Below are 14,588 nucleotides of genomic sequence, written 5' to 3' on the forward strand. Positions count from 1 at the left end.
GACTCAAGTGAGACTTTAAGGCTTCTACAAGCACATAAGAAGATCAGATATTCAGGATAGGGGGACACATGTACACCCGTAGCTGATTCATGTCAATGTATGGCAAAACCCACCACAATATTGTAAAGTAATTAGCCTCTGATTATAATAAATAAATTAATTTCTAAAAACATGAAAAAAAAAAAAGAAGATCAGATAACTATTGCTACCTAGATCTTTCAGTTTAGTATCATTTGCCTTTTAGATATTTAATTTTCAGTCAAGAGAAAAAAAAAACTATTGCTCACACAGGGATAAACCAGAACCCTGTGGTACCCCAACACAGACTAGCCTCCCAGCAAATGGGTAATCATCAGTGTGCCTGAGAATGGTGCCTTGCTGAAATGTCTCTGTCAAGCAGTAAGTCTGTCCTGATAGATAATGAAATGAGTTGACATGAATTATTTTTTAATGAGACAACACTGACTCTTGCATACATACCATTTGTGTAATGACTGTTTTCAATTTTTGGTAAGGTCTATTTCAAGTTGTGAGGCTACAGTTTCTGGAGTCTACTTTATTCTTTCTTTAAGAACTAGGGCAATATTTACTGATCTCCAGGCTGCTATCAAACCCTGAATCCACAAAAGAGCACCAGTCAGAGGTCTCTTCAATCAGTTCCTTTAATCCCCTGAGAAATATTAATAATACATCTTGGCTCAGAGACAGTTAAAAGCTTTCCATAAATCTCAGGCAGCAACTTTCTCCCTGTGATGTTCTCTTCTTTCCAGTTGGAAGACTATTCTTACTGAAGCAGAATATGTAAGATTTCTTCCCTAAATAATGAGAGCTAACTATTTTTGGGTTTTCTACTTGCTCTGAACATAGCTATTGATTCATCCTTAGTTATATTTTCCTTCGTTCAGATTTTTCACATGCCATTTTCAAGCATGAGCTCCCTAGAAAAATTCAAAATGCAACCTCATGTCTTTACATACCCCTTGTATTTTCCTCTGTTTTATTCACTGACCATATCTATTAAAAGAAAGACTCACTGAAGAGAAAGGAAGAAAGAAAAGGAGAGAAGGAAAGAGGAAGGGGAGAAAGGAAGGAGGGGAGAGAAGGAAGGGCTTCTCATTTCTCACTGGCCAAATTCCTTTTGTATCATACTTTTTATTATTATTAGCAACAATAAAAACAATCACTCATTAGGGTAGCATCTGTGTGCCAGGGCCTGGGCTAAGTGTGTTATACGCATTAATTAGTATAGTTTAAACCCATTTAACAGACAAGGAAACTGAGTTTCAGAGTTAAATAATTTGCCCAAATTTATTCAGTTAATAAGTAAATCAGAACTTAAAAATTCTGGTCAGTTTTGATTCTAAAATCTGGACCCTGAATTGTCCTGATACACTGTCACTCATCATCTTAAGAACCATTACTGCTAAGTTCAGGGTTCAGGTTCTGTGTCTCCAGCATTTCCATGTCCCATTATGAGGGACTCTAGGGTAAAGGGAATATGCACATGGGTGTACATTACATCTACTCCTCCTATGGGAAGCCTACAGTATGATGTGTCTTCTTCTTTTACTGAAACACAGTGTGACTGGGACACTAATACGGAACTCTTTCCTCTTGCCCACTAAAGGAGCATCTTTGCCAAGAGGTGCACACATTTTCTGTGATGCAGAACCAGGGAGACTAGGTGGAAAAGGAAAAAGAAACTGTGAAGTCAGGATAGCAGAGAGTAAAGGAAGGGGTTAAGTGAGTAAACATCACAAAGAATGAGCAGAGGGGATGGAAGACAGAGCAGGAAGACCTGGGATAAACGGAACCACTGAGCTGGGTGTGTGGAAGGCTCCAGAGCAGTTGTGGAGCTTGGGAGGAGGTTCTTTGAGAAGTATCTCCATCAGGTTACACTGGTTCTCTCATATAATCCTTCCAGATAGTCAATTAATGATTGAGACTTCTGCAGAATTGCTATTGGATGCTTGGTACCACTCTTTTTATTCAGATAATATCAATATAGCTCTTGTCAAAGAGAGAAGAAAGGAAAATATCCCAGCCTCCTAACTCCATGGAGAACTCACAATCCACTCCCTCTCAGCAAAAAAGGAGACCTGAGAATAATGAGGGGGTGATCTTGTGTCCTGGTTGGCCTGTGTCAGCCTCAGTTTACACTACTGTAGTGTAACAATTAAAGGTTTAAAGTCTTCTCCTTTTCAGGTCTTCATTCAAGATACAGAATCATGGTGCAGTATGCTGTCCCCCAAGAGATATTGTTCCCACATCTGTCCATGGAATCTTCCAAGCAAGAATATTGAGGTGGGTTGTCACTTCCTACTCCAGGAGATCTTCCCAATCCAGGGACTGAACCCACATCTCCTGCATCTCCTGCATTGGCAGGTGAATTCTTCACCACTGAGCCACTGGGAAGCCTCATACAATGGAAACATGACTTTAACAGTCAGTGAGTACCTTTCACTTTCAACTGCAAGGCCACCCTATTAACTAAGCAATGCAAACAGTAAACCAGGAGACAGGAAGCTAGATTCTGACATCTTTTTAGCCTTCAGTCATGGCACGCCTCTGATGACTGAGTCCCTTTCCTGTGCCTCATTTTTCTCATGTGTTAAACCAGGAAGATAATCTTTGACATTCTGGTTCTATGAGTAGCAGAGATGGTGGGTGACAGATGCAGACCTTCTGACTGGGCACCAGCTGTGTGTGGGACTGTTCTCCAAAGCTGTGGGTATTTGAATTTGGCTTTTAATATTCTATTGTTAGTATCTGATACTTTATATTCTGTGTGGAGGGAGGAGGTTTCTCTGGAAACACAGAAAGATAATTTTGGGATCTGTATTAAAGAATCTGAAATACTTCAATTTCTGAATCTGTGAAGTCACAGTGCAAAGCTGTTAAATATATCTGGCTAAGATAGGACAGGGAGGGGCCAAGATGCCGCAACTTAAAATGCAGCGAGATCACAACTGTCTTTCCTCAAACATATGCTTGATCAGAAACATTGGCAGAGCCACTCAAAACCCCTGATGCAAAACACCATTAAAAAAGAATCTCTGATATTTTAACAGATGAGTTTTTAAAATGCAATTTCTTGTTTTAATAGTTTTAGTAAAATCCTCTACAATTCATGAAACATTCTTATATCACTATATCATTCCACAAATAACCTTCAACGTAACTCTGTAAGGAAGGCAGGTAGGTACAATGTAGGGGCATGGATTAACTGATAGGTAATAGTGGATCTAGTGCTATAAATCAGGTGGCCTGCCTCCCAAATCAGGAATTCTGTCCACTGGGAAACATGGAAATCATTGTATGGTGGGAAGAGCTTTGTGATGAAGTTTAATATGAATGGTTGATGAGACAGAGTTAAAATTACAATTGTTCCAGAAGAAGAGGGAGAAGGAGGAAGAGAAAGAAAAAGAGGAAAAGAGGAGAAGAGATCACTAAGTCATCTTTCACAAAACTGTCCAGAGACTGTGTGCATCAGAGTTATCTTGAATACCCATAACAAATCCAGATTCTTAGGACCCACACACCAGACCTCTAACGACAGCGTGGGAGTAGGGAGTGGGGAGAGGGCAGAGGTGAGGAGGGGAGAGCAGAAACCTGCATTTTTTAAAAGGTGCTTTCATATTATTCTTGGGCACATGGAAGTGTAAGATTCCCCGAGGAGGTGAATGTCCAGTTATTTTACTCACACCTGAAGCAGAGTTTAGCAACAGAAACAAAGGGAAGAGAAAGGACATGTGAATACGAAGAACTAGAGTTTGAGGCATTCAGTGATTCTTCACAAGGGACCAAAAAGAAAACATTGAATTGCATGCAAACAGTTCGTTTTAGCTGAGTGGACAAGTGGTATTTCTTGGCTTTTATGACATTGATGATAAAATGAGGAAAAATTTGGTGATGAATCATAAAAATGAGATAGCAAAAAATGTAAATGCACAAAAAACGAGTTGCACAAAGCAATATTTTTAAGGTGTTTTTTATGTGATGAAAAAAAAAGAATGACTGGATACAACTAACTGATAAAAACTAATAGAACTGTTTATAAACAGTGAGCATATAAACTTGTATTGAGTTATTAGTAAGTTTAATGGCCCAGAAGGTGACAGTCTAGGCCAATTTCTTCATTTGTCTTTAGAACACTATCAACCAGAACAGAATTTTGACGCTGGAAGATCCAGTATTTCCCAAATATGCAGTGCTTGCCACAGATGATATGCCAAAAAAAGAGGCATCGCATTAAACAGCCTGAATTGCAGTAAGGAGATTCAATACTTCATTCATTCATTCTGCTTATTTTAAAGAGAAATACTCAGTTTGGCTCCACTCAGGCTTTAACAAGTCTCTAGTACCTAATAAAATGGAGAGTAGGCCTTTGCTCAGAGTTTTTGGCAAGAAATATTATTAAATTTTAATATTAATAAAAATTTATGCAAATAACAATAATTTGTTTTCATTGTATTTGTTTTTTAAATCATCTTCTGTATGTGATTTTGCATTTAAGGGCATGATAAAGTTTCCAATTTCCAGAGATCAAATTGCCAACATCCGCTGGATCATCGAAAAAGCAAGAGAGTTCCAGAAAAACATCTATTTCTGCTTTATTGACTATGCCAAAGCCTTTGACTGTGTGGATCACAATAAACTGTAAAATTCTGAAAGAGATGGGAATACCAGACCACCTGACCTGCCTCTTGAGAAGCAACAGTTAGAACTGGACATGGAACAACAGACTGGTTCCAAATAGGAAAAGGAGTACATCAAGGCTGTATATTGTCACCCTGCTTATTTAACTTATATGCAGAGTATATCATGAGAAACACTGGTCTGGAAGAAGCACAAGCTGGAATCAAGATTGCTGGGAGAAATATCAATAACCTCAGATATGTAGATGACACCACCCTTATGGCAGAAAATGAAGAAGAACTAAAGAGCCTCTTGATGAAAGTGAAAGAGGAGAGTGAAAAAGTTGGCTAAAAGCTCAACATTCAGAAAATGAAGATCGTGGCATCTCGTCCCATCACTTCATGGGAAATAGATAGGGAAACAGTGACAGACTTTATATTTTTGGGCTCCAAAATCACTGCAGATGGTGACTGCAGCAATGAAATTAAAAGATGCTTACTCCTTGGAAGGAAAGTTATGACCAACCTAGATAGCATATTAAAAAGCAGAAACATTACTTTGTCCACAAAAGTCCATCTAGTCAAGGCTATGGTTTTTCCAGTAGTCATGTATGGATGTGAGTTGGACTATAAAGAAAGCTGAGCACAGAAGAATTGATGCTTTTGAACTGTGGTGTTGGAGAAGACTCTTGAGAGTCCCTTGGACTGCAAGGAGATCCAACCAGTCCATCCTAAAGGAGATCAGTCCATCCTAAAGAAGATCAGTCCTTGGTATTCATTGGAAGGACTGATGTTGAAGCTGAAACTGCAATACTTTGGCCACCTGATGCAAAGAGCTGACTCATTTGAAAAGACCCTGATGCTGGGAAAGATTGAGGGCAGGAGAAGGGAACGACAGAGGATGAGATGGTTGGATGGCATCACCGACTCAATGGACATGAATTTGAGTAAACTCCAGGAGTTGGTGATGGACAGGGAGGCCTGGTATGCTGTGGTTCATGGGGTTGCAAAGAGTTGGACATGTCTGAGCGACTGAACGGAACTGAGAGTTTCCTTTACAAATAGATCTATTCAAATTTCAAAAAATGTATTTAAAGATAGATAGCAAATAGCATGGGCAGAATGCTGATATGGGTAAAAATTGTGAAAATAGCAGGCAAATGACCAAAAAAAAACCCTGTCAGACAGATGTGAAAACCTAATTGCAGAGAGTAGTGTCTTGACAAGGACATAAAGCAATGCATCCTCGGGGTGGAAACTCTGGTATCTTAGGCCAGCACTCTTTTTATTATTTTGTGCTGCTTGCAGAAAGGACCCCAGTTAGCTGAATTTGCAGTTTGGAATGCCTAACTTTGTAGCTTGGACAAAACATATTCTAAGGGGTTCTTTAATTCCATCACCAGTGTCAGACATGTCCATGTTTCAACATGCCAAAGTGCAAGATCAAATCAGTACATATGGCTTATTCTAATCCCAATGCACCTCTGTTTATGCACATGCACATATAATTAAAGACAAACCAAGTTGCTTGTGAGACTTTTTTCCATTGCCTGCCATAGTTCTTGAAGGACAAATAAAAGACTAGAACTTTTAATCTTTGGGGAATCAGACTGTCTGCCTGCTTCTTCTGCTAAACTATTTTGATATGAAAGCACCTAAAAATCTGCAGGAGAAAAATGTCTTAAAGGTATGGATCCACGATAAAATCAGCCAGTATTAAGTGAATATTTATTATGTGTCAGTGATTGTGCTAGGCTAATCACGGATTATCTCATGTAATTTTCACAACAATCCTATCACAGAGTTTTTTTTTTTACAGTATCTAGTTGAGCAGAATGAGGCCTAGCAACTTGCCCAAGTCAAACGGCTAGGGAGAGGTGGAGCCACAATCTGAACCAGGCAAATTCAACAGCCGCACTGCTAAATGTGCACCTTCACTCAGTAAGTATTCTTGACTCTTAGACACTGCAGGTAGAAAATGTCCTGCTTTCTAGAAGCTGCCCAGGTGAGCAGAGAGTGTTTTAAATACATAAAAGTATTTAAGATCCTACAGGATAAGCTGAGTCTCCAAGAAAAAGAGAAGCAGTTAGTGTGAGGGCCCAGAGGAGGAAGTGATTACCTCAAAGATTGGGGGAGTAGGGATCAGGAAAGTTTAGAACTCATGTTGGAACTATGCCTCAAGGAATGAGTAGGCTTGTGCCAGGCAAGAAATTGAGAAAGAGCATTTAGGGCAGCAGAAGTAATTCACAGGCTGGAGAATTCACTGTTTACCTAAAGAAAACTGATCAATCTTGCATGCTTATTGCATAGGAAGTTAGGTCAGGGGAGAGTTGGGGGAAATGAGTTAGAAAACCAGATTGGGTCAGGCAAGAAGGACTTTACATGCCCTTCACTATTTGCCTACTGCAAATCACACTACATTGCTCAAGGTTATTCTATTACAGCTCAATCCAGTTGGCATTTACGGTTTAAAATCCCACATGCCTGAATGGCCTTAACATCCTCTTAAATGATACATGTGAAATAGCTTCTCTCTCTATGGTGATATTATACACATAGTCCCAAAAGAAAACCAGAGGCAAAAAATTTATAATTTGCAACCCTGCCAATGTCTTGCCTTGGGTAATAGTAAGTTACCCCTCACTGGGAGGAGAGACAGACAACTACCTACCAGATAAGTTATAGAAGAGATCACTGCACTGGTTGGGATATTTGACCAGATTGCTTCTGAAGCCCAGCCCATGTCTAAGAACCAAATGTTCTGCATTATTTCAAGAGTTTTCAATTAACTAGCAAGGAGCATAGCTTAGTAGTTAACAGCAATGGTCTGAAATCAGATGAATATTTGTTAGAATCCTGGCCCACCACTTGCCAGCTATAGGATAGTAGCCAAGTAATTTAACCTCTCAGAGTCTCAATTTTCCCATCAGTAAAATGGGGATAATAATACCTGCTCCATGGGTTATATTAAGAATTCCATGAGATGACATATGTAATGCATTTAGCTTAATCCCTGGCACATAAAACCAGCACTCAGTAAATGGCTGATGCTAAGATAATGATAATAAACATGGTGATGTCTGGACCAGGAACCAAAGTATTCATAGGCAACTAGGTGGTATACAGGACAACCATACACACACACACACACACACACCTTCCCCCATAGTCAGAAATTCAAAGCAGGCAATGCCAATTCACAAATAGAAGAAAAATTCCATTATAACAGCCAGCAAAGGAAATAAAAGTCTAAGAAGAATAAAAGGAACATGAGTAGGCACCAAATATGTTTGTTTGTTAGGTTTATCAAAATACAGATTCACCCATTTCTTAGAGAATAAAAACCTCTCCAAGAATAATTCTAACTGTGAAATGTTTCGAAGAATCTTGTAAAAAATGAGGATGGGAAAATAATTTGGAAATCATCTTGTGGAAAGCAGGTTCTTGGCTCTTTGGTTGAAAATAACCTGGAGCACACTCAGATGTCTGTTTACATAACCAGAAGCCGTCCACCAGGTTTCTTCACCTAAGGGTTAGGGGTAATTTCACAGCACTTCTTGGAGGACAGAAGCTAGAACTTTCAGCCTCACTCCCTTCCCCACAGTTCCCCTTTCCTTGCAGTTGAAGTAATTTTCTTCTCCTTCTGAATTTCTTGTTCAGGAACTATCCTATACCTTATGAAAAGGATATTAAGGTAATTTTGACCCCAAACCATTTCCCCTCAGACCCAGTTCTGACAACGAACCAGTGTTTCAGAAATAGGAGCCTTGTCTTCCTAACTTAGAGTTCCTGCTTTTTTCACCTACTAAGATGATGATTATGAGAACACAATTCATCAATAACTTACTAATTCCAGGCTCCATCTGTATAATATCTTACATCAGCCTCATAACAATGCTATGAGGCAAGAATCATCTTCACTCCCTTTTTTCACTCACTCACTTTTGCATAGAAAGAAACAGGGGCACCAACAGGTCAAGGAACTTGTCCAGGATCACGCAGCTTCAAAGTGGCAGGACCTGAATTCAGACTGAGGCTCATCAAATGCCAAGTCCTATTCTTTTAGCCATAATACTAAATTGCTTCACCAGTGTTCTGATTTCCTCTGGATTGGGATCCTGCTTTATTACTTTCAGACCAGTGAAGTCCTAACAGTCTTAACTGTCCACATGTAAAAAAAGAAGAACATGAAAACCAGGATGAGGGGATGTTTCTTGAATCTCAATCCTTCTCCTTAAAAATCTTTATCAGCAATTTCTTTCATATCAAAGCCTGAAACAATAGAAATTTATCTTGATTGTCAGACAGAATCTCAGGCATAAAATCAGTTGCTTACCACTGAGCACCTACAGAGGCTGGGAATGGATTCCTTCCTTGCACGCATGCATGCTCAATTGCTTCAGTTGTGTCTGACTGTGTGCGACCCTATGGACTCCTACTCCCTGCCAGGCTCCTCCGTCCACGGAATTCTCCAGGCAAGAATACTGGAGTGGGTTGCCGTGCCCTTCTCCAGGGAATCTTCCCAACCCAGGGACTGAACCTGCATCTCCTCCATTGTAGACAGATTCTTTACCACTGAGCCACCAGGGAAGCCCGGATTCCTTCCTCAGATGCATCTAAATTTCTTATCAGCCAGAAGAATCATAAAAGAAAAGAGAACTGACAGCATCACTCTGGCATATCTCTTCCCACAAGTAACCTTTGCAGAAGGTCTCCAGCTTCAACCAAAGAAGACACTATGCTGGCTGAAGTAGGTTTGCTCTCTCTTGTGTTTAACTGCACTGTGGGAGGATTTAGTGGATCTGTAACTCACACAATCATAAATGAAGGGTCTGAGAACATCTCCTTTGACCTCCCACCCCTTCCTTGGCCAAGCTAATGATCAATCAATGCTTCCAGTGACTGGTGATCATCCAATTTTATCCTTCTACTTTATTAGGAACATCTTAGTAAGCAGATCCGTTCCATTTTGTGTTGAAATATGTATCTTTAAAAGTTCAAACCTTTATAACTACCTCTTTTCTTTGCTGTTGTTGTTTAGTTGCCAAGTTGTGTCCGACTCTTTATGATCCCATGGACTGTAGCCTACCAGGCTCCTCTGTCCATGGGATTTCCCAATCAAGAATACTGGAGTGGGTTGCCATTTCCTTCTCCAGTGGATCTTCCCAACCCAGGGACTGAACCCATATCTCCTGCATCGGGAGATGGATTCTTCATCACTGAACTACCAGGGAAGCCCACCTCTTTCCCTTGGGATACTGCAAAACAAATTGGTCCCCTCTTCCCAAAAAAGCCCTCAGATATGTTAAAAACAACACTTAGGACCTGAATCATCTTTGAGCCCTAAGCTCATCATCCCCCATTCCTTACATTGTTCTTCACATGGCATGAATATTGCAAAAAAAAAAAAAAATCATGATGTTTATCTTCTCCTGGAGACACTTTTGTTTGTGGATACCCAGAATAAGATGAAGCTTTCCCACTGCCATGGACCAGGGCCGCGTGTCACCAGAGAGGACTAAGCGCACGTTTGCACGGTGGTGTGGTTTTCTAGTGGGTCTCTCAGTGTGCTTTGGAAGCGATTCCTTCCTGAACAGCTGCTCCGACTAAATCGGGAGGGCTGTGTCTCTGCCAAGTACACGCTGTAAGGGAACAAGCTTGTAGAGCCTGCCTCATAGAAAGGGCTTATCTGCAAGCTTACTGCCGGCACTCTAACCACGGACATTCAGAGCCCTTCCTCTCACAAACACCTGCCTTTTACAGGGGTTTCCACTCTTTGGTCCTGTCTTGGGAGTGGATGCGGATTAAGAAGAGTCAAATGATGCAGGGGCTGCACTGTAGTAGGCAGATAACAGCACACACAGCTCCTGGCTCCTGCTATCCCCTGGCAGAGGTAAGGAGATTCTTTGTTGCAAAGCCCAGAGGATTAGTTTAAATCAGGGTTTCTCAACCTCAGATTTATTTTGAAATTTGGGACCAGACAATTCTTGGGAGGAGTGGGATGTCCCATGCATTCTTGGATGTTTAGTAGCATCTCTTGCCTCTATCTACTGGCTGCCAGTAGCATCCACTAGTTTTTTTTTTTTTTCTTTTTTTGGTTGTACCACGTAGCATGTGGAACTTCCCGACCAGAGATAGAACCCGTGCCCCGTGCAGTGGAAGCACAGAGTCTTAACCACTGGACTGCCAGGGAACACCCACCAGTTGTGAAAACCAAAAATGCCTTCAGACATTGCTAAATGTCCCCTGGCAAACAAAGTGAACTGAAGTGAAGTTGCTCTGTCGTGTCCGACTCTTTGTGACCCCATGGGCTGTAGCCCACCAGGCTCCTCCATCCATGGGATTTTCCAGGCAAGAGTACTAGAGTGGGTTGCCATTTCCTTCAAGCAAAACTGCCCCTAATTGAGAATTGCCAGTTTAAATCCAAACTATCTCAGTAGTTTAAGACATGGTGTTAGTTGCTCAGTCGTGCCTGACTCTTTGCAACCCCATGGACTGTAGCCTCTGTACATGGAATTCTCCGGGAAAGAATATTGGGGTGAGTAAGCCTTTCCATTCTCCAGGGCATCTTCCTGACCCAGGGATCAAACCTGGGTCTCCTGCATTGTGGGCACATTCTTTACCGTCTGGGCCACCAGGGAAGCCCCTTAAGACATGGAGCTAGACCTAAACTTGAAGCATTACCTACTTCTACTTTCTCATTTTACTGGTGCAGAGAGAAATGATAGCAATCAGTAAGAAATTAGAAGACAGGCTTCGCTCGTTCCAGTATACTAATGGTTCTCAATCCTGCTGTATACATTAGAGCTCCTAAAACACATGCATTTCCCGTCCCTAACCAGACCAATCAAAATAGAATCTCTACATGTGGAAGCCAGGAGCTCCCAGTGACTCCAGTGTGCAGCCAGGGTCAAGGGTCAGAGACTTGCATCGCACTGCCTCTGTTCTTGCCTCCAATAAACCACCTTGAGCACCTCTGGAGTTGGGTGTGGTTTGTGGTTTGCCCCGCAGGGTGACATGCACAGTGGGGCACCAATCTCAGAGGCCTGGTACATCGGACCCTAATACCCTAGAAACAAGAGCACTTGCAGAGCAAAAGGGGGAAAACAAATACACATAGTGTGTAACCAATTTGTTCAACAAGCTAGCACGTTTTGCACTGGATCAAAGAAATGCCTACAGGTAATTTAAAAGCCAGAAGTCATATTCAAAATAACAGCCCCAACTGTTCAGCACAGGGCATGATGTACTCAGGAAACAAGTCTTGTCTCATGTTGTTTAAACAATTATTTACAAACAGTGTGATTAATTTCATTTCATTCATTTCTGGCTTTTCTCCTAACAGAGGAAGCTCCTTGTTTAAGCAGTGTTTATAACATAGAGATTTCTATTGACTCGTTCATCAAGAAACGCTTATCAGGAAGCTGAGAAAATAACCGGATAAGTTGTTTGTTTTAACCAAGACATGAGCAATGTTATATCTACAATTATAATAACAATAGTGATGGCAGCTTCCATTCATGAAGCACTTTCCTATGTATCAGGAGCTGGGCTCAGCTCTGCACATACGTTATCATATTTAATCTTAACAAAAGTCCTATGAGATGGGTTCTAATATTATCCCTGTTTTACAGGGGAGAAAATAGAAGCCTAAAGATGTTTGGCCACATTGCTAAAGATTATGTAGATGGTAAATGGCAGATCTGAAACAGGACTGACAGCCAGGTGTGACAGACTCCAGCCCCTACAGCCATTATGCTACATTGGGTCGAATGACTGTTTGGTTACAAACCAAAGGTCAGCTTCCTCGGAGTCAGAGACTGGAACTTTTCCTTGACAATATGTCTCAGTGGAAGGGAAAATGTTTAGGTCTCAGCACTTTGGCCCAGAAGTGGGCATCCTGGAGGGCAGCTTAAGTCACTTGATTACCAAACTTTTGCAGGTACGCTCTGCAAACAGCACTAACTTTTCTAACCCTGAGTATTTGATGAGGCAAGTGGAGCTCTTGTGATGTTATTCTCACTATGTTCTAGTGTGATGTCAACAAGAACCATGTTTTGTGAGAGCTGCCTCAGGTAGGGATGGGACAAAACTGAGGACAGGGCCAGCTTCATGACTGTGCGATCATAGTCATCACACAGGAACTCAGAGCTTGCTGCTTGTCCTCATCTCGGAATCCGCAGTAACTTTATCTTTGAAACTGTGAACCCTGAGACAGTGAGGCATGCACGTGAGCAGAGACGTGCCCATGTGCAATGGGCAGGCACACCGTAGTTCCTTGCTGCCTATCGCATTAGCGATGCCCCATGAGCACAGAATTCTGGTAGACCCACCCAACATATGGACTTTACTCATACTCAAAGCAAGCACAATGTGAACACATAACTTAAATGAAGTATTTTCCATTGTCTTTCTGTCATCAGCTTCTCTAACATGCTTACCTTGTGTTTGCTGAGTCTCGCTGAATTTCCACAGAACATGGGTCCGCTACAATTCTGCACCCATGTTTCCTATCAACATATCTACCAACACCAGCGAATGACTGGTGGCCCTGAGAGTACATGTTTTCCATCTGAAACAGAACTTGCCAGATGCAGAAAGAAGGCAGAGATTGTCTAAGAAAAAGAAACCATCAAGGAACCCTACCATGTCTTTTTCACAGTGTTGCTCTCCTGTATTAGCTAAGCATTTATGTTTAAAGTACTGACATAGAAAGAAAGGATATGATAGAGCAAGTCAAGGTTCTTTTCTCTGCAGTCCTTCTTTACTCCTCAGTAAGCTGCGGGGAGAATGTTAGTAGAATGTGTATGCAACAAGAAGTAAAATAAAAATAGGTGCATTAGTTTTATGCACTGTCTGGTAAAAATAAAATACATAAGCATGTCTGAATTTCAAAATACAATCTGTGTAATTTTGGTTATTCCACATACAAGTTAAGTGCTCTTATTTTTGCATTTAACACTGCCATTGCACAACATAAAGATAGATGGTAAATTTTCTGCTAATAATTTAAAAATGCATTTTTTTTTCTACTAGAGAACAGGTAAGTAGCAAATAAAATACATATGACAAATTAAGAGAAAGACTGAGGAGGAAATAAAATGGCTTTACATTTTAATACTTTTAACAGAAATTTGTTCCTGCCCTTTGAGCCAGAAGCCCCACATTTTCAATTTTCACTGGGGCTACAAATTATGTAGCCAGCTCTGGAGGTGACTGAGGAAGAGAAGGCGAGGTCATTCTCATCCATCCTTTACTGTCTGAGCTATCAGCGAAGCCCCTTTCATCCATCTTTGACTTACCCAGAGTAAGTCTGCATTGGCTCAAAACAATGAGGTAAATGTTGAATCCAATTGTAGCCTCCAAAGTTCAAGGTAAAGGCCAAAAAAAAAAAAAAAAAGGCTTTTAAATGCCAAACAGCTTTCCAACATTAGCAGAAACCTCTAGGGATCTAAAGTAAATTAAACCTAAATTATTTCCTCATCTGTGGGTAATCTTCCAATCTACTAAATGAAAACCTTTATTTAAATACAGAATTCTGATGGGATGAAACTAAAGGTTGGTAAGTGGCTTCACTGTGACAAAAGCAACTATTCCAGTTAAGAGTTAACAAAAAAATTTCTTTTTGTGGTGAAAATTTATTTGAGTACACAGTCCTGGTAAATGATAGGGTCTAGGCAGGGTCTGATAAGGGCATCCATCTATTCATTAGACAAATGTATTAACTGAACAATGAGCTATACCCTGCAGTAACTTTTGGGAATAAAATGGACATTATCCACCCTCAGGGACTGACAGTCTGGGTGCAGATAATAAAGAAGTAAACGAAACATGAATATAATTAAAAATTCCGATAACAGGAGGCAATAATGAACCTGAAAAACTTTTTTCTCCTACTGTTATTTGGGGGAAACTCATTCTCTTTCTTACTTTCACTTTTTCCTATTTTCA

The 14,588-nt window shown here is 40.7% G+C and overlaps 1 protein-coding gene across 12 annotated transcripts in view; it reads right to left on the minus strand.

The window, feature by feature from the left end:
- HTR4 (5-hydroxytryptamine receptor 4) overlaps positions 1–14,588 on the minus strand; it is a 183,750-nt gene that overhangs the window by 33,813 nt on the left and 135,349 nt on the right. The gene's annotated exons all lie outside the window — the stretch shown is intronic.

This window comes from Cervus elaphus, chromosome 9 (assembly GCF_910594005.1).
Source record: "Cervus elaphus chromosome 9, mCerEla1.1, whole genome shotgun sequence".
Taxonomy (NCBI): Eukaryota; Metazoa; Chordata; class Mammalia; order Artiodactyla; family Cervidae; genus Cervus; species Cervus elaphus.